This window comes from Lissotriton helveticus, chromosome 12, assembly GCF_964261635.1.
Source record: "Lissotriton helveticus chromosome 12, aLisHel1.1, whole genome shotgun sequence".
In the NCBI taxonomy this organism is placed as follows: domain Eukaryota; kingdom Metazoa; phylum Chordata; class Amphibia; order Caudata; family Salamandridae; genus Lissotriton; species Lissotriton helveticus.
The window spans coordinates 189,007,213-189,029,595 of NC_136073.1; positions in this window are offsets into that span (position 1 = coordinate 189,007,213).

The window sequence follows — 22,383 nt, forward strand, 5'->3', positions numbered from 1 at the left end:
GGATACAGAATCTACATTATTTCTTACATTAATACTTTTCTTGTGTTTGTTTTATATTAGAAAACATAAGTTGTCTGCTTTTGGGCCTTGTCTGCCCGAACTACAATATGCTGAATTTTACTTCTGCAAAAGTGCTGAGACGCCCATTCTGAAATAAATTATTCGTCAAAAGCTGCGTTCACAAAGCAAAAACTAACGTGCTATCATCATTCTGTCGGACATGGCCAAGGTCGAAAAAGAACATTTTGTCAGTCCTTAACTTGGCATCCGCGGAAGTCAATTGGAAGTCAATGGACGCTGCGAGAATGACTTTATACAAATGTTGCAATCCTAGGAAGCTCCTGGTTGCACTCGGAAGGGACAATGGTCTCTAAGAAAAGTGACTTAATGGAAGTTTTGAAAAGTGGGTGACATGTCACTTGTCACTCTCAGCCAATGGGACGTCGAAGATTTCTGAAAACTTTCCTTTGCGTAGTTTAGTTAGCGTAGAAAGGTATAAAAAGTCATGCCCCTAGGGATGGGCTGGCTGCTGCTTTCTGACTTTCCGATGAGGGTGATGTGCTGACGGACTTTGCGTGGAGCACGTAAGAATCCTCAAAGAGCTTTACTTTAAATTCTATCTATTTAGTTAAGTTAGGGAATTAGGTTTTAGAAATGCTAAACTTTACATATTTACTTTAATTTTGATTCACTTGCTTAAATTGTATTTTACTCACGTTTCTTTACAAATATGCTAGCTTTATTGCTAATAAAATTCATTTATAAAACTATCAACTTATATACCATAATTTAGTAAATAAAATCTTACTTTTGACAAACAAGCTGGTCTTGGTTATTCAGGAGTGTAGGTTACTATTAGCTAGATCACGTCGCCAATGGTGGTCGTTTAAATGGTCAAGTTTTATTCTAATGACAATATTCTTTACGCAGATGTATAAAATTGTATATAGTTTGTAGATAATGTGTATATAGATTTAATCTGACCACCTGATTCAGTAGGCCCAAAATATGTCAGGTTTATAAATGGGTCCAAATTTTAGTATAGAATTTTGTTTATAGGTTATGAAGTAGGATAGCGTTGTTTATGATATATTTTCTATAGGCCGCTGGATCAATTCTCTGGTAGCAGAAATTGATGGTTGCTAAGAGTAACCAAGGTAATATGGTGGTTACTAAGGGTTACTAAAATATTATGGTATGGAAATAGGATCGATGTTTTAACACATGTTGAGTTCGTTTTTCGTGCTATCTGTAAGCTATACCGGTATAGATTGTGTGGCGAGAAATTAGTCACGCAAGCCATCTGTTCTGTTTGTAGTGATATCGCCGAGTATCACAAGAGGTATCGCCGTGTACCATAGTGTTGTCGCCGAGCAGCACAGTTTTAGGGCTAGGTCTGAATCTTGTAAAGTAAGGGTTTTCTAAGAAATTAAAGCAGCATGAGAATAGGGACAAAGCGCCTTCCATAAAACTCACTGTGATAAGAGTATTAGTTATATCCGAGCTCGAGTGAAGGGTAAATTAGCGTCGGTGCATGATTATCTATAAACAGGTTAGAGTCCTGTACGGGTACATGTTTCATATCTATAAACAGGTGAGAGCCCTGTACGGATAACGTCGTTATTTTGCTAACGGTGCATGATCTCTATAAACAGGTGAGAGTCCTGTACGGATTTCATGTGTGTTTGAAATTAGGGAAATTTCAGTGTGAAAGTGCGAGTTTGAATTGTATTTTATGTTCAAGTGGAACTCTTAGAACTTTCACTTCGCGGTGGGTTCAGAGCAAAGCGAGTTCATAATTATACGTGTTAGAAGGGTGGGGTAAGGTTACTCTACTAACAATTGAATATTATCCTTAGTGTGAATAGCGCCGTCTATTCCGAAGTGTGGATACTTGAATGTATGTAAACTATCCTAAATAGTGAAACGAACAGATGTTGTCCTTATAGTCATTGTTGAGAATTAATTTACACTGAAAAGTGTCCTTAAAATGGCGCTGTGAAAAGATTTTGTGAAGGAGGGGTAAGCGCCAGTAGTGAGAAACGAGAAACCGCAGCTGCTGTGTACGTCACAGAGCCGCGCTGGGATTGGGTGACCTACGTCACAAGCTATATTCTGATTGGCTCTTGAGTCTCTGACGACCTGTGAGCTGATTGGTCCTTCAGAAAAACTCCAAATTTATTGGTTGAGCAGAAAAGTGACGTAGCTCAACTGTCATTGGCTTGTTGGTGTGTTTCGCGCACGGATTGGTTGTTTTACGGAACATCCCGGAAATACGATTTTGTGAATTAGATTTAACTCTTAAAAATGAGTTATCATTTTAAACATGTTGAGAAAAAGCCAACATTATTTCAGAAGTTTAAGAATTTATTTTCACCTGACAAGAAAATCGAAACGCGAGGTGGTAAACTACTTCATAAGTATAAAACACCTGCAGCGTATATGGAAGGTGAATATGGATATCATACTGTCTTATGGTTCGATAGTTGGAAACGCTATACAAAGAACGACGGTGTTTTAACTTGGCCTGATGATGGTTCATTTAATGTAAAAGTCTTGAGAAATTTACGAGAGAAAATGAATGCTCTTGTTCCGAAACCGAGACCAACTCAATTTGAAGCTTTAGTTGAGTGGGAAGACGAAATGTATCAGTTACAAAGAGAAGCTAGTGGAATTAAAAGACCTTCTAAAAATCCACCTTGGAGAAGAGAAACTCATGAAGACAGATTGCGAATGTGGAGGCAGGGAAACATGAGTGAAGGATTGTATTTAATTCATGAAATGGTAATGGGTACTCCTACAGGGAAATCTATGGAAAGTGAATCTGAGGATGCAGTTATGGAAGAAATATATACAACTGCTAGAAAGAATCAGCCTTTAAGACCTCCTAGATCATGGTCTACTCCGGTGGTTTCTACTGAAACTTCACCGAGTGCACCTCCAATTAATGAAGCTCCTAAACTTTATCCAAATAATTGTGAAATTATTGAAACTCCTAGAAGACCAGAATTCGAGAATGCTCGAAATGAAGGTAGACATTTTACAATGGCTCCAAGAGCAAGAGAAGCTCCAAAAGATTATACAAGAGAGGCAAGAAATGTTGAAGATGTTGATTATAATGAATATTTAAGATCTAAAGAAGAATTAATAAAAAGAATGACAAAAGGCATAGAAGCTGTGACTGTTCCAGTAACAATTGGTCCTGTTCAGCCCGTATTTGACCAAAAGGAAACAAACAAAACTGGATTAACTATTCCTTTAAATACAGAAATTCAAAAGGCTGCTGAAAAATTTTATTCAGACTTATCTGAAATAAACTCTTCTAAATCGAGAATGCCTGATTTAACCTTTAATGAGGATTTATCTCCAAAAACACCAATGGGCGCTATATCAGATATAGGGAGTCCTGAAGTCAGGGTAACCACACCAAAACTTGATGTGGCCAAATTAAAAGCGAATATCGAAGAATTAATAATTGGAACAATTGGTCCAGATAGTTTAAATTACTATCGAGATGATGAACTACTGTTCATTTGCAAAAGTATACAGTGGAAAACAAAAAATAAATATGATCAACTAGAGGATCTAGCAGCAGAACTTGAAATCGATGTGAGTAAACAAAAGAATTTTGCGAAACATTACAGATTAGACTTTTCAGAAAGTGACATTGAGAGTTTAAACTCAATGGGAAGAATAGTTCATATTAAAGATTTGATTGTCTATATCAAAAAGCTAGGAGAACTGAATAAATGGAGAGTAAAATGGACGAAAAAGAAGGAAGATGAAAGATTGGAAAAATTGTCAAAACAATTTCCAATGAGAGAAATTGCAGGTGGAGGATATGTTCATGTCCCTTGGTCGAGACAGGACATTCTGTTATTTACAAATGACTTTCCGAAATTGAGGGAGAAACCAGTTGAGTGGTACAGGCAAGTCGATAGATTCATCAAAGTGTCAAAAGTTCTGTGGATTGATTTAGATGGATTTTTTGATATTGTCGTTCCATCTGATCTTTGGACAGAATGTAAAATATCGATTAGTTGGCCAAAAACAGAACCTGAGCGAATTAAAGAAACAGGTGCTCCAAATCCACTTGTAATGGATTTTTATGAAAAAGTAATTGTTTGGATGAAAAACAAAATTCCACCCAAAGAAGTCGATTGGGTTAAAATAGAAAGGACAGAACAGGAAACAAAAGAATCAGTTCATTCTTTTTATGAAAGACTACTGTTAATCTTTAAACAATACAGTGGTTATGAAAAATTAGATGAAAAAGACATGAGCCATTTTGTCTATAGATTTGTTTATGGACTAAAACCTGAAATTGGAGAAATGATCAGAAATAGTATTGTCGGATGGCAATCACTATCCGTAGATGATATTCTAAGAAAAGCTAAGTATTGTAGCGATGAAATAGAAGTAAAACAGAAGAAGTTGAAGGAGAAAGCCATGTGGGCTCAGGTAAAGGTAGCTGAGCAACAGATTGCCAGCATGGGTAATAAGAACACTAATTTTGTTCAAACTGGAAATACAAACCAAATACAAGGAAAGTTTAAAAGTAATAATTTCCCAAAGAAATTTAGCCCAAAGATTGAGGAGTTGAAACAAAGATTACCTTGTTTTAATTGTGGCGAAATTGGACATTGGAGAGACGAGTGTCCTCATCCTCCTAAAAACTTAAAGAATCCCTTATTGAATCCACAGATGCAGAATGGTGTTGACCTGCAGCGACAGCTACAGATGCAACAGGGGTTAAACGAATTAAATATTCAGCGACAGTTACAGCAACAGCAACAACAACAGGTGAATAATCGTCAAGACCAATTGCCACAACCACCTTTTCCGAATTGTGGGGGAGTTCAAAAATATAATCCTAACGTGGGATTTCAGGGAAGTGAACAGGTAATAAAACCACAAAAACAGCAAAAGCAGCAAAGGGTTCAAATGCAAAATGCTTCACAACAATTTTTATTAGCAGAAAGTCAAGACAGCGATTCTGATGATTATTGTTGACGGTGCCCGAGAGAGGAGGAAGAGTGTGTTGTTGGAGCCACTCTTGAGGTTGACCAGTCTGGTCCTTTTGTAAACGGGAAAGTTAATGATGTAGACATCACTTTTCTAGTGGACACTGGTGCTACCCGTTCTACTGTTAGATCAGTGGAAATTGAAAACCTACCTCTCTCTGGGGATACCATCCAAGTTGTCGGAGTAAGTAATCAGCAAATTAAAACTGACTTAACTGATCCAGTACCAGTTGAAATTGGAAATTACAGAGACAAACACAGATTTGTGGTTTGTAATAGTAGTCCAGTGAATCTATTGGGCAGAGATATCCTATGTAAAATGAATTGTAGAATATATTGTTCTCCTGATGGAGTTGAGTTACAAACAATGGAGGAAGATGGTTTATACAGAATGACAATGATGATGATGGAAGCAGAAGAAACAAAATTGTTTCCTGCATTTGAAGAAAAAGATTTACCTGAAGAACTTAAAGAAACAGTGAAATCTGAAATATGGGATTTTACTGGAAATGAGATGGGTCTGATGAAAAACGTAGATCCAGTAAAAATTACATTGAAACAGGGAATAGAATTTCCAAACATTCCACAATATAAAATGAAAACAGAAACAATTGAAGGTATTACACCTATAATTGAAAAATTAATCAAGCAAGGTGTATTAAAGGAAATGGAGAGTAGCTCTTGTAATTCACCAATTATGGGAGTTAAAAAGTCTAACGGAACATTTAGAATCGTACAAGATTTGAGAAAGATTAATCAAATTGTCGTTCCATGTTGTCCTGTGGTTCCAAATCCAGCAGTAATTCTATTTCAGATTCCACATGATGCTGAATGGTATACAGTCATTGACCTTTGCAATGCATTCTTTACTGTTCCCTTACATCCAGACAGTTATGAAATCTTTGCTTTCAGATTCCAAGGTAAGACCCTCGGATGGTCAAGAATCCCTCAGGGCTATACAGAAAGTCCTTCAATTTTTAACGAACTGTTAAAAAGATCATTAGAAGACCTAGACTTACCTGGTAGGTCTACGCTAGTGCAGTATATTGATGATTTGTTAATAGCTGCAAAGACAAGAGAAAATTGTGTAACAGACACAATAATTCTGTTAAATCGCCTTGCAGAAGAAGGACATAAAGTGTCCCCAGCAAAACTACAGTTTTGCAAACAAGAAGTAAAATATCTTGGTCACAGAATTGCAAAGGGAAAAAGACAAGTAACAATAGAGAGAATAAAAATGATTCAAACAATGTTACCACCAAGAACACAAAGACAGGTCAGAATGTTCTTGGGAATGGTTGGTTACTGTCGACAATGGATAAGTGGATTTTCAGTAATTGCAAAACCACTACAAAGACTGACAAAGTCAGATGTAAAAGATCCAATTATTCTCAATGATGCTGAGATGGATTCTTTTGAGAACCTGAAAAAGAGCTTATGCCAAGCTCCTGCTTTAGGTATGCCAAATTATGAGAAAGATTTCGAACTGTATTGCAGTGAGAGAGAAGGATGTGCATTATCTGTGTTAATTCAGAGACATGGAAATTTAAAGAAACCTATTGCATACTTCTCTGCAGTTCTTGATCCAATTGCAAAAGCATTACCAGGTTGTTTGAAAGCAGTTGCAGCTACAAGTATCAGCCTCGAACAAAGTGAGGGGATCATTATGGGATTTCCTGTGAAAGTTTTTGTGCCTCATTCAGTTGAAATATTACTGACAAGAGGTAAGACTCAACATCTAACAAGTAGCAGATTGACAAAGTATGAGAAAATCATACTAGGAGCAGATAATGTTTCGATTTCAAGATGTTTAAATCTGAATCCTTCTACATTACTGCCTGATTCTGAAATTGTTGATGACATTGAAACAGAACATGAATGTTTAGATGTCATGGAATTCTGCACAAAACCAAGAAAAGACATCAAAGACAGACCTTTGTCTGAATCGGATTTTGTCTACTTTGTAGATGGGTCATGCTTAAGATCCGAAGGAGGTGTCTTAAAAGCTTCATATTCAGTTTGTACAGTCGTAGATGTTGAAGAAGCATCATGTCTTGAAGGAGTTCGTTCAGCACAGGTGGCTGAATTGATTGCTTTAATTCGTGCATGTGAAATATCAAAGGATATAAGAGTTACCATCATTACTGATAGTCAGTATGGGTACGGAGTTGTGCATGATTATGGACAACTCTGGTCACAGAGAGGATACATGACATCAACAGGATCACCAATTAAAAATGCAGTTTTCATTAGGAGATTAATTGAAGCAATACAATTGCCAAAAGAAATCGCCATTGTTAAGTGTGCAGTGCACACTAGAGGAACTGATTATATTTCCAAGGGAAATGCCTTCGCAGATGAAACAGCTAAATACTGCGCAAGGAAAAATTATTCATACAATCGGGAGAGGAGTAAAGAAACTGATTCAAATTCATTAATGCTAACAACTGTTGTAGAAACATGGCATGAGATTAGAGATTTACAAAATGAAGCAGAAGATGAAGAAAAAGACTTGTGGTTAAGATCAGATTGTAGACCACGTGAAGAAGATGGAGTGTGGGTTTACAAAGATGGCAGAGTAGTCTTACCAAATTGTTTGATTGCTGACATGGCCAGATTATATCATGGTCCAGCACATCTCGGAAGAGATTCTATGGTTAGACTTTTCAGAGAAACATGGTTCAATACCAAGTTTAGAACTATTGCTGAATCTTTTTGTCAAAGGTGTTTGTCATGCCAACAAATGAATCCAAACAGAAAATCAGTGGTGGGGACAGGAATAATTGGTCGAGAAGGTGGTCCCTTTACCAGGTTACAAATGGATTTCATTGAAATGCCATTACACAATTGTTTGAAATATGTGCTTGTAATTGTGTGCTTATTTTCAAGATGGGTAGAGGCTTTCCCTACACGACATTGTGATTCAATTACAGTAGCAAAATTAATGCTCAGAGAAATCATCCCAAGGTACGGTTTTCCAGTCACTATTGAGAGTGATGGAGGAAGCCATTTTGATAACAAACTGATGAAGTTAATTTGCGAAGCTTTGAGCATTGAGCAGAAAATACACTGTGCATACAGACCAGAGGCATCAGGAGTGGTTGAACAAATAAATGGAACAATTAAAAACAGAATTGGAAAAATGTGTCTTGAAACAGGTGTAAAGTGGACTGATGCTCTTCCACTTGTTTTGATGTCATTAAGAAGTACACCAGATAAAAAGACAGGTTTGAGTCCTCATGAAATTTTAATGGGAAGAGTTATGAGGCAGGCTTTTGTACCTGTAGGTAAACTATTGAGCATAAATGACAGTGCAATTTTGGATTACTGTAAAAGGTTATCTGATATGGTAACTTCTGTGTCTAATCAGGTGGGAACTGAAGCTCAATCAGATGAAAAAGTTTTGACACATGATCTGAGACCTGGCGATTGGGTCAGAACGAAAGTACATCGGAGAAGGAATTGTCTAGCTCCTAGATGGCAGAAACCTAGGCAGATAATTTTGATCACTACTAATGCTGTAAAGTGCAGAGGATTGAAACGTTGGATTCATCCTAGTCATACTATTCCAGTACCAACTCCTGAGAGTTCTGATGTTGAAAGTGATACCACAGACGATTCTGATTCTGAAGCAGAAGGCGAAACAGAAGGTGAAATAATTCCAGATTCTGAAGATCGACAAGAAAGTCGACATCTGGAAACTGTGCCAGTGAATGGAAATTTGACAAGAAAAGACTTGGAAATAATTGAAATAGATTCTGAAGGTGAAGAGAATCTGTTAAAAGGAAAGATAACTGAGGATTCGGTTGTCTCCATTGAAGACAAAGAAGCAGAACAAAAAGAAGTTTCAGACCAGGAGAGTATCGAAAGGCAAAGAACAAACTCTGAAGTAAGGAACAAAAATCCGAAATCTGGGAAGTTGGGGGTAATTGAGGAAGAGGAGGAAAACGAATTACCGAGTACCAGTGATGGAAGACAAAGTGAAGTTCCTGAAGGAGTGAAATTGCCGAATAGAGAAGTTCCTGAGTCAATTGAAATTTCAGACTACGAAACAGAAGAAAGTGACGTGGAAGGTGAAAGTGAAAACAGAAAGAAAAGGACTTGGAAGTCAGAATCAAATAATTCTGAACCAAAGAAGAAGTACGTGAGAAAAGCAGACTACTGGCCAGGTGGAAGATTGAGAGTCAGATTGATCAAAAAGCCAAAAGAACAAGTTGAAGAAATCAGTAGTCAAAAGAGTCCTGGAAAAGAAGTTGGAGTTGGAAGAAAAATTGAAGTGATATCGAGAAAAGGGAAGAGAATAATAAGACCAAACCAAAAATACAAGTCTCCTGAGTGGACTTACTTAGTAATTCCACCTGTTATTGACATATATGATAGTAGTGAAGAAGAAAACGAAATCCAAGAAATTAGTGACAATGATTGAAGTATAGAAATATTAAATTGGCAAAAGGCTGAAGAAAATTTGTTAGTTGACACAAGGTCGAAGAAAAACTGTTTAGTTGAAGAAAACTTATGTATGACATAAGGTCGAAGAAATCTTGTCTAGGGTTTAAAAAAAAAAAATATATATATATATATATTTTAAAAGGGGGGTGTAAATATAAATTAAGAATTTTAAAATTTAAATTTATTTTTATTTTTTGAGGCTAAAAATAACCAAGAATGCCTTATGTTAAGGAGAGCACTTCAAAGTGTTCTGTTTTTAAAAGATGCTGTAAGATGACTCTGGTGTGTCTGCTCATTTTAGTTCTGCTCTGGTTGGTTCTAGCTGTGATTATCCCTTTGGAGATGAATAGAGAATTACACAAAGTTAACATAACAAGCAAAGCTCTGGTTAGCCAAACTAAACATAGGGCGTCTGCAAAAGTTATTGATCATCAACCTAACATTCATCAAGATAAATCAATTGGTGATTTCTCAAGTAATACATTCACAAAGCTATTGAGTGAATATGTTAAGGTAATGGATGCAAAAGACTGCTACGTCTATGTTAAGTTACCTGCTTCTGTTTCTGAGGGAGTAACATATAATATGCTTCCTCTCACTTATGCTGTAACATGTAGTGTATTAACTAGTTTATTTTATCAAACTGGACGTTTAGAATATTACTATTCAAATTATGATGAAATTTTTGCAAATATTAAGATTGATAATGCTTTAAATAAGCATAAGAAAGCAAAACAAATGAGAGAATTTTTCCTTGTTACTAACGAACTCACTTACGAGTATGCTTACAAGAATAATCTAACATGTAAATTAAGTGCTGAAGGAAAGAAATTTTTAAATATGGTTGAAGAGAGAAGAGCAATTTATAAGAGGAATGAATTAGTCAAGCAGACTAAGTCAAGTTTCTGGCAAAAAGAGGATGAGAAATTAAATGGCAAAATGCTTGAAAATATTGCAATTCACATAGACAAACCAGTTAGTGGAAAACTTTGCATTAGAAGAGATAATACACTTTTTGATAATTATTTTGTAGGTGCAAGTAACTGTGAAGATACTTATCAGATTTTGGGAGGTTGGGGATTTAAAGGTGGAAAAGATCCTATCTTTCCTGGGATTTATTTTGTTTGTGGTGACAAAGCCTACTACAACCTTCCAGACCACTGGTATGGAACTTGTTATGTGGGAATTGTTTTTCCTAAAGTGTTTCATGTTGATAGAGATTCAGAAGGATTATTTAAAATTCATAATTATGTAAATAGAGTTAAAAGAGAAACTTTTACTGAAGTTCTGGGAGATATTTTTCAAGCTGTAATACCTTTTGTTGGTATAACCCTAAATGCAGGGAGAATCAGAAAATTGTCCACTATAGTTGATAGATTATCAACTGACACAGCTGATGGGTTTCAATTAGTGAATGTTGAAGTTATTGCAATTAGATCCATGGTAATTCAAGACCGCCTTGCTTTAGACATACTCCTAGCAAAAGAGGGAGGAGTCTGTGGCATTTTACATGTACAACATTGTTGTACATATATACCTGACGAAAGTAAGAATATTGAAATGTATATTAAGAATATTACACAAATGCATTCAGAGATAATTCCTTTAGAAGAAGATGATTTTACAGGGAAACTTTCAAAAAGGTTTCAAGCAATTAAAAACTGGTTTCATGATATCGGAAGTTCAATTCTTGGCAAGATTCTGGCACCTTTGATTATAATAGTATTCATTTTTATTTTGACCAAAATAGGTTGTTTGTTACATAAAAGAAAGAAACAGTTGAAAGAAAAGAAAAGAATCTATAAACTCAGAAAAGAAGAAGAAAGAGAGATCGAATTACAGGAGTTACATAGAGAGCGTTATGCTAATTCCAAAGATTATGCAGAAACAGACTTTTAGGTTTACTGATACAAAATGAATTTGAATCGATTTTTTAAAAATTTAAATAATCAAAATTTTGAGTGCTGGTGTGGTGATTTGTTAATCACCAGATGAGGGAGTTGATGGAGCGAGATAGAAAACAAAATTTTGTTTAAACTCGTGAAGTCACATTTCCATAACATGAATAATAATATTAATGATTTGTGATTTGTCATGCTAATACAACTTAGATTAAACTTTACACATGGGGGGACTAACATGTGTGCTCATAAACGTGCATAATTGTTGCATCTTTTTGTTCGTGCAAAATAATAAAATAATTTATTGTTTTCGTTTTTGTCATTACTAACTGCTGCAAACTTGAAAGAAGCATGTGCTTGTTTTGCTTTTCCTTGTCTGTGTGATGTCAATTCTACTATTCTAGGTGCATTTAAGTCTCGTGGAATAACGGAGACTGGTAGATATAAACGCTGCTTTATTTGTTTGCAATGGCTAGGTAACATTTTGATTAATCGGGTGGGTTAATTAATTAGTAAATCCTGGGGTGGATACAGAATCTACATTATTTCTTACATTAATACTTTTCTTGTGTTTGTTTTATATTAGAAAACATAAGTTGTCTGCTTTTGGGCCTTGTCTGCCCGAACTACAATATGCTGAATTTTACTTCTGCAAAAGTGCTGAGACGCCCATTCTGAAATAAATTATTCGTCAAAAGCTGCGTTCACAAAGCAAAAACTAACGTGCTATCATCATTCTGTCGGACATGGCCAAGGTCGAAAAAGAACATTTTGTCAGTCCTTAACTTGGCATCCGCGGAAGTCAATTGGAAGTCAATGGACGCTGCGAGAATGACTTTATACAAATGTTGCAATCCTAGGAAGCTCCTGGTTGCACTCGGAAGGGACAATGGTCTCTAAGAAAAGTGACTTAATGGAAGTTTTGAAAAGTGGGTGACATGTCACTTGTCACTCTCAGCCAATGGGACGTCGAAGATTTCTGAAAACTTTCCTTTGCGTAGTTTAGTTAGCGTAGAAAGGTATAAAAAGTCATGCCCCTAGGGATGGGCTGGCTGCTGCTTTCTGACTTTCCGATGAGGGTGATGTGCTGACGGACTTTGCGTGGAGCACGTAAGAATCCTCAAAGAGCTTTACTTTAAATTCTATCTATTTAGTTAAGTTAGGGAATTAGGTTTTAGAAATGCTAAACTTTACATATTTACTTTAATTTTGATTCACTTGCTTAAATTGTATTTTACTCACGTTTCTTTACAAATATGCTAGCTTTATTGCTAATAAAATTCATTTATAAAACTATCAACTTATATACCATAATTTAGTAAATAAAATCTTACTTTTGACAAACAAGCTGGTCTTGGTTATTCAGGAGTGTAGGTTACTATTAGCTAGATCACGTCGCCAATGGTGGTCGTTTAAATGGTCAAGTTTTATTCTAATGACAATATTCTTTACGCAGATGTATAAAATTGTATATAGTTTGTAGATAATGTGTATATAGATTTAATCTGACCACCTGATTCAGTAGGCCCAAAATATGTCAGGTTTATAAATGGGTCCAAATTTTAGTATAGAATTTTGTTTATAGGTTATGAAGTAGGATAGCGTTGTTTATGATATATTTTCTATAGGCCGCTGGATCACACCTCACAGAGCTCCTGAGCTTGGCCAGCAATGCCTAGTAGTGCCCTCTGCCCTAATTGTAACTTATGTTTTGATGGTAGGACTTGGTTGTTGTTGTTGATGGAGAGCATGGGGATTTTGAGTTGGGACCGAGGCAGTCATAGTTTGGACTTTAGCTTTTTCCAGACAATAATGGGGATTTTGTTTGGACAATCGTCGGGGACAGGGAGATTTGATTTATTTGGGGAGAGGAGGGGCTAGTTGTTGATGTGGGTTGAAGTTTTTTTGTTTTTGTTTGTGGCAATAAATATTTATGTGATGGTATTTATGCCTCAAATCTAGGTTTTTGGCAGTGTTTTACTTTTCACTGCTGCCTTTTAGCGCAATAGGTTTAAAAAATGTACTGATAGTGTATGACAATAATTAGGTTTGTGCTATGCATAGATGGTACCCTTGTCCTACTACTTTCCTAGTCTCTGCAGTCTGCAACTATATTCATCACTGGGGGGGGTTGCCAATGCTATTGCTTATATTGCCTATAACAGCATAGTAGAACAATGCTCCATAGTTCTCTTATAGAACATATAATGCAAGGACTGCAGGGGTTCTCAAGGTGCTATGGTGCTGGTAGTAGTAGCAGCAAGCTAGCACACTAACACCAGTGAAGGAATCGGAAGTGAGGTCCCACTCCCAGCTAGGTGAACTCCAACTGTAGGATTTTAATGGGAAGGATTATTCATCACAAGCAACTAAACTGAAATAAAAATCTGAGTTAGTGGGTTATATATTATTATATAATAGCTTTACAAACAATTGAAACCAGACTACTACACAACAGAGAATGCCTGATAATGTAAATATAGCAAGCAATACTAAATTATTCCGAGCAATCACAAGCTAGAATTTCGATTAAAACAAAAGTGACACTCGAATTGTGAAGAGGACTCAAAGTCTCGAGTGGACACGTTTAAGTGTTTATGTAACTCAACACAAAATGCCTGAATGATGATGATAACGAATGGTGTTCTTCTATACCTAACATATCGATAACTTTTATGTGTGGGTGGGTAAATGGGGCTAGTGTGGGCTATTGTTTTGGTAATAGAAGTAGAACTGAAGATCCTGGTGTTGCTTTTACCACATCTACCCCACCAAGTGTGTGATCAACTAATGGTGTAAATGACTAAGTCACACTTCAATAAATCACACCGCCCAGGGGAAAAGGGTTAGGGGATTAATGAATGGATGGGAAAGGGGATTTGGGGAAAGGTGTGACAAAGACACATTACACATAGACATTATTCATTTTTGCAATAAACAACCAACCATCAACAATCTGTTGATTTGTGGGAAGAAAAGGAAATGAAGGAATGACTAAGCCACACTTAAATGCAATGCAAACAGTACATCAGCCCCAGAGAGACCCAAGTTATATTATTATATAGCTAAATGTTCCATCACCTACGTTTAAAAAATTGTAAATACGGATTATGTAGGAGTGAAGTGAACAACACACACACACAGTTCTAAAATCATCATTAAAAGAGAAATTATACTGTGTAGCCAAATTTGGAGGTGCGTCTGCATTCTTCTTCGATTTTCCGTTAATCTTGGGTGCCTGGCTTATGCGGTCCGGTAAGATAAGCATGAGTGTTATAGTGCTTTTGCCTTTTTGTGCAGCAGAAGAGAAGGCCAGTGGATTGTAAAACAAAAATGATGTTGTAGAATCTAGAAGGACAGAAGGCAAACTTCAATAGGAGCGCACCAAGAAGACTCAAAGTGCAAGAGAGAAGAATGGTCCTTTGCAATTATTCATTTTAAGACTGATGTGCTATTAATTAGGTGAGAGCAATAACAACAAGCAACAGTCACAGAAAAGTGGCCGCATGTATCGAGCTGATAAAACCTGCAACTGTCATGATCATAATATGTAGCCTTGCACATGTGTAATGTGATGATCACCACATGTCTGTCTCCAATTACCTATAACAACAGGTCCCCCATCTAACCATCACATAGTTCCAAATTTGAGCCAGCCAGCACACACACTTAACATCATTGCATTTCCTACATCAAGGAAAATCTATGCACTTCTCACCACCCGTCTACAGTGTTAAGTAGGCCTCTTACAGTCATCACCATATTGTTTTTTGTGAAGTTGATAACTTCCTTGTTCTGGCAGCTTTTGAAGTAGTCACACCCTGTGTCCTTCCTTCATCCTTCTGACTCTGAGTAATGAATATGTCCTACTCCATACTGACTTAAGTCCCAATTCAAATGCAATTGATCGACCTGTGGTGCAATGCTGTTGATGAACAGCAAGAGAAACATTGGGCCCGATTCACAAAAGTAATCTGAGAAAAAATCCTAACTTTATTACTTTTGGTATTCAGAAAGGGCATTTAGGAGTAGTAACGCTAGGATTCCTTACTTTACTACTCTTAAATGCCCTTTGTGAATACTAAAAGTCGTAAAGTTAGGATTTTGTCTCAGATTACTTTTGTGACTCGGGTGCGCTAAATCATTTTTTGGTGTAGACTAGATTTGTGTTTGTTAGCTAAACGGACTGGTTGGGTGGGAAGCAGAAAACAAAGCAGCGTGGACCCGGCAAACAAATGTTGCTAAGTATTAAAGAGGAAGGAAAAAATAATCTTCAGGAAAAAAAAATCACCTGTTGTTAAGCCTCTAAATTTTTTATCATTACAAACACTATCAAATATAATAGTTATAGTTAAACACCCAGTCTCGCTATCTGCCACCACCTGAATCCTTTCAACACATTCCCAAACAACAATCACCCATAATATATATTAACCTTTGGTGCATGCATGCCATTTGCGTGTTCTAATTCAAGCATGGTGATGGTGGTACAATGCTAATCCTTTTTTAGAAACAAACATTGGCCAGTCTTGTAATACAAATATTGTGGGGGCAGTCCTGCTTGGGTAATAAAGAAAGAATATATAGGCAGGGGATGGAGGCAGGTACATTGTCTATCCAATATCCTTGTGGGGAATGGGGGAGGCTTCTTTACTGCATGCTGGATCAACTCCAGTCTGGCCATAGAATGTGTCTAAAATGGTGGGGTCGCATCAGTCAGTCAGACACAAACAAAATAATATGCTGTTCCCTTAGCTATATCTTCTTTTCTTTTTTTGTCAATGGGGTGGGTGGTGAACTATGGTCCACTGGTGTTTTGCCAACTCCACTCTCTGCTTGAAGTGCAGAGTTCTTTGAAGTTACGTCACCCACTGGCAGAACAGAGTTTGGTGTGATTGACAATATGTCATTTGCTTTTATTTTATGCATTGACTTACTTTAGTAGTGTTCTGCGGAAGGAGATTTATGCAACTCCTCAGAATTCCACGTAGTGCAACTCCACAAGCTCCACCCTTCCCTGGTTGTTAAAGCAGTTTGGCGACAGAAATAGAAATTTCTATTGTTGTTGGCCCAGCCTTACTCACTAGTCAGGGAAGTAAAATTTAACCTCAAATTCAGGTGGTTCCCTCAGAAGTTGGTCAGCTAGCAAACTATTATCATGACCTGAGTATGACCAATCACCCTCATCCTCCTCTTGTAGTACTTCAAGTATGGTGTAAATTAGTGGTATAAAGTGCTGATTCATTTTGATCATGGTTCATCTCTCCATGTATTGGGGCAACACACTGGTACTTCTCACTGTGACAACTGCACCTGCTGCACTAAACACACGCTCAGTGGACACACTGGCTACTGGGCAAGCCAGATACGTTACTGCTAGCCTGCTGAGAACTGGGCATTGGCACCTTTTCGCATTCCAATACACCAATGGATTTTGATCCAGATAGACCTCTGTTGGGTCATCCAAATAGGCCTGGACCATCTTCTCAATAGTCATTGGTGCTCCACCTTGCTCGACCTTGTTTGCCTTCACCTCTGCACTGGACTTAAGCCCTGCCTTTAGAAACCAATCAAATGCACATTTTAGAGCTGATGCTCCTGTTCCTGTTGTTTCTGGTGTTCTTGTTGTGGGTTTTGACTACTGTGAGCTTACAGCGCACCCCTAAGGCTCCAAAGTTGAGGACTGAACTGCAGAACTTGTGCACTGGAGGAGTGGACCTCTAATTCCCATCCATTCGTTTTCTAAGTTGCTGACTTGCTCAGCAATTGACTTCTTGTAGTTTGAATCAACTGTGTCTGAAAAATGTATCAAAGTGGCCAGTAATTGTTTGTACCATGGATCAAGAATTGTGGCACATATATAATGTTTGGATGACAAACAATGTCTCTTTGCACCCTTGTATTAACAGATAAGCAAAAAGGATTAAGCTCTCCACCAACTCAACCACACCTGTATACATGTGAGACACCTCCTTTAGCTGTTTCTGTAGCATTTGCAGCAATGGGATAGCTTGGCCTATGTTACTGTCATCCTTGCTGACTTCCAAAGTGAAAACATCAAAAGGAAGAAGCATCTCTGTCAGTCATTTCGCCAGGCCCCTTTGGTTCATCTCAATGATCATACCTATCACAGGTGAATCTCCTCTTTGCCTGACATATTCATTTATTGGTCTGTACGGCTCAAACAGACATTGTAGCATGCACTAAGTTGAGTTCCAACATGTTGGCACCTCCTGTATGAGTGCTTTCACTGGATTTCTATTATCATGCTAAATGACCCTCAACTGCTTTCAGGATTTAAAAGAATGGCTGAAATGATCGCAGATTCTTCTGCAGGTGGACAGAAAGTTGCTGACTCAGACTTTGTATATTGATGTCAATGCAGTGCGACAAACACAGGATGCTGAAATAATCACCATAAGCCATTACCTTAACTATATTCCTGCCATTGTCCGTGGCAACAAATCCAATGTTAAGCCCTATGGTCCTAACCATTTAAACGACTTGTTGTTAAAGTCATCCAAGATATTTGCAGCTGGATGGGATTTCTCCATGGTGAACATGGCTACTGTTGATTGCTTTCGAGCTCCATTAAAAATGTAAGCAGAGTCAGCACCTGCAGATATAATCTCTTACCCCCACAAGAGAGATCCAGTGTACAGTGATGCACATGTAATCAGTGGCTTGGGAACAGATCCACATGTCTGCCTCAAAGCTTATCCAACCAATTCCAGCACATCGTGATGTAGTGCTGGAACAGCAACTCAGGCAAAATAGGTTAGACTGGGAACCTTCCATTTCAAGCAGATGGCCACCACAAATTCTAGGAAGCCCACTCTTTCCACAAAAGAAAAAGGGAGGAGGTCCGGCGCTAACATTTTAGCCAGCTGTGCGTTGTACGAAAGTGCCATTGACTGAATGCTTTCGTAATGCCCCTCCTGCCTAATCATCCTGGGAATAGTAGCCTGAATGTATTTCTTTTCTTGTGCCACTGATGCAGGCAACGTCTTCTTGAGACTTAGAGCAGAAATTGGTAAGCCCAATCTGCGTCTCAGTGGGACAGTTACTGTAGGCCCTTGCCTTGGTGTCTCGACCTGACAATGGTGCCATTGTGATGTTGTTGATGCTGGTGCTACTACTGTACTGCTGGGGACAGGACTGATTTGGGTAATGAAAATGTCCCCCCTCTTCTTCACCTTAATATTCCACCATGATCTTTCCTTTAAGACTTTTTTTACCACAGCTCTTGCCTGTGTTCTGTGAACTCATACATTTGTCTCTATCCTCTGATGTGGTCCCCACCATGCTAATGTGATCACACTCCTCAAACAACCCACATTAGATGACTCCAAGCCAGCGAGTTTCCGTCCCATTTCCTTTTTCCCTTTGATAGCCAAGATCACCGAAGCCCACATTAATTCCATACTTCTAATGAGGTTGTTGTCGATGTAGGTTGCTGCTGGGGCCATGCAAATAAGTCAGCTGGGGGTGGTGTTGTCTGTGTGGCATCCCTCAGAGCAGGTTGAGATGGGGTAAAGTCAGTCTCCACTGAGGCTGGGCTAATATCTATGATGATCAACATCCTCCTCTTCTTCATCTGTATCTCAAAGGCTTCCAGGAACCTTCCTTTCCCTAGCCTCTCTTGGCATGTATCAGGCTGATGTGGGATCCAAGTGGAGTCTTGATCATCAGAGGGGGGCTTGGAGAAGATGGTGGAGTAACCCACCTTTTTCTTGCTGGAGATCTAGAAGACAATGGATCTTCTGACAGGGTGGCTTCTTCTACTTTCTCAGCATAAAGCTCAATCTCCTGAACTGCTCCTAGTTCAGGAGTAACTACTAATGCTGGCTGCAGCTGCTGTTGTCCACTTTGGGTACTACTTTGTGAAAGAGATGAGTCCATTTCATTGTCACTGCGTGACTGTGTTGCCGTAATAAGAAAGGCTTCCTCTGTGCCAGACATAGGCTTGGGCCTACGTTGTGGTGGTTCCACTGTAGCAGGCATGCTGCTCCCAACTGGCTTCCAGGTGGCCGGCGCGGCAGGCACACATTTGCATAAAAAGGTCCTGCTGGCATGCCAGCAGTGAAAATCAGCCTTTTCTCCTCCCCACTGCTCACTTTCTTGCAGCACCTTTCTTCGGGCCATCTTGATGCTGTCAGTTGGCAATGACAATTTGCTTCACATGCTGAAGAGATGTCCGCATTATGGGTCACATGTCACGTTGTGCACAGTCCTTCTGTCTAACAGTACTGTGAGTGATGCTGTCTCTTGTAATCATAAAAGCAAACAACCAAGAATAAGATCAGTGAAATGTGGTATTGTTGCAGTATCATTTACAGTTGCTACTTAGGTTATGAACAATTAACAATACAGTGTATCCATTTGTAAAACCACACCAAAATAAACTTTCATGTACACTAAGGGAGGATAAGAAAGAACAAAAAGAACATATAGATGTAATTATTTGTTTTGTGTGCATGAAGTTGGGAATGGAATGTGGCACTAAGGGAGGTGCAAGTCACAAAAGAAAACTGACAATTTAATAATCCTTAGAACATTAAAGCTGTTGTGAGGTTGTGCGCAGCCATAGCTCACGGGGTTAATGCCTGAAGCTAGGAAAATGGGAAAAATATTGAAAAAAACTAAAATAGAAAAGTAAAACTTGTTTTTACTTTTTTAAACCATTGTAAAAATATTCAGAAAAAATTATAAAAATGTGCAAAAAATTAAAATTCAATTGAGAATGTTTGCTAATGTTCTAGGGGAGGGGGCTCCTACTTACTACCATGAGAATTCAATTTGGATTCCACTGGAATTAGGGAGGCAAGGAGTGGTGCAGATAGGAAATACACAAAATGCATGTATTGATATATAAAACACTGTTCATACAGTAAATTAGTATGAGCATTGAGCAACTACACCTCAAGGATACCCAAAAAAAATAGCTGCCAGCCACATGGTCGAAAAGTCCTTAAATCCAGTGGTATATATGAGAGAGACACAGAGAGTGATCTTTTCAGCTTCAAATTCAAATGAAAAGTGAGCAGGAGATGGCCAAATCACTAGGAGGAGCCTACTGTACAGGAAGAGGAAGTTGGAGAGTCTGGGGCACTTCCTTCCTGTTGGAACAAAGTTTAAAAAAGGAATACTCACACAAAAAACAACACAAATGATCCATTTGGGAAAGTTTTTATCTCCACATTTGTAATTTTGAGGAGATTTAGCTGCTTCTCAGGACAGAATCTTCCCCAGGTTGCATCCAGGGTTGATAGTGATCACTCATGTTCATGTATGGTACAAAAGAAGTGCTGGAAGTTGCTGGTGCAGCCTAAAGCTATGCTAGCAGCAGCAATATCTGAGGGGAGCTTGCGGGTGGCTAGAACATCTTGATGCCCCTGAACTCCCGACAAGTCTCTCATTGCTCCCCCATGTGTAGAAAATGACATTTTAACTACAGCAGGTGTGATTTACTGTACACTTTAAAAAGCATAGCGATGGATGTATTACAGTTCTTTTTACCAGAGCCAATCTGAGATCTACTTTCCAATCTTCTCAACAGACTACCTAATTTTATTCACCTACATGTGAACAACAACTAATCAAATATGTCTCTTTTTTAAACCAGGAGAACACTTCAATTTTACCTGCCTTTCATTTGGAAAACTGCCCCAGTCACCTGCATCTCCTTTTCCTCTCTGCTACTGCTGCTTAACATCAAAATAGTTAAAGTGTGGATTGTGGCCCACAGCTATGTGTTTTGGGCTAGAGAGTTTGCTAGAAAGAATGGCATTGACAGGGACTTGGGTTTGCCTAATGTGTACATTAATTTAATTGGCCACAGAGGGGAACGTTTTCATCAATTGCCGCCTTTGGTTGAGGTCATTTTGGATTGCCAACCTCCTGACCTCATTATTGTGCACTGTTGTGGCAATGACCTGCAAAACACACAAGATGATGGACGGAATGTTGCACATTGGCAAAACATTCGCCCCCAGTCACAGATCTGGGTTTAATCCATCGTTATTTTGCTCACCACGCCACCCCCGTTCAGACATGGCCATATGCAAATCAGTCTTGACCCTGTGCCTCATGGGAACAGTCCAGCCTGAACTGCCAAGCCATGTCTTCCCTAGACCGGAATCAAGTATCCTAGGACTGGTTTCTTTCTATCAGCCGTCTTCAGCCAGGATAGCTTGACTCCAGTGGCGTATTGAGCACGGGATCCACGCCTGGGCATACCCTTCCCACATAGGGTGAACAGCAAAACACACAAGATGATTGACGGCATGTTGCACATTGGCAAAACATTCACCCCCAGTCACAGATCCGGGTTTAATCCATAGATATTTTGCGCACCACGCCACCCCAGTTCAGACATGGCCATATGCAAATCAGTCTTGACCCTGTGCCTCATGGGAACAGGTCAGCCGAACTGCCAAGCCATGTCTTCCCTGGACCGGAATCAAGCATCCTAGGACCAGTTTCTGGCTATCAGCCGTCTTCAGCCAGGATAGCTTGACTCCACTGGCGTAGTGAGCACGGGACCCATGTCTCGGCATACCCTTCCCACATAGGGTGAACAGCAAAACACACAAGACGATGGACAGAATGTTGCACATTGGCAAACATTCATCTCCAGTCACAGATCTGGGTTTAAACCATCATTATTTTGCTCACCACGCCACCCCAGTTCAGACATGGCCATATGCAAATCAGTCTTGACCCTGTGCCTCATGGGAACAGTCCAGCCCGAACTGCCAAGCTATGTCTTCCCTGGACCGGATTCAAGCATCCTAGGACTGGTTTCTGGCTATCAGCCGTCTTCAGCCAGGATAGCTTGACTCCAGTGGCGTAGCGAGCACGGGACCTACGTCTGGGCATACCCTTCCCTCATAGGGTGAACAGCAAAACACACAAGATGATGGACGGTATGTTGCACATTTGCAAAACATTCACCCCCAGTCACAGACCTGAGTTTAATCCATCGTTATTTTGCTCACCTAGCCACC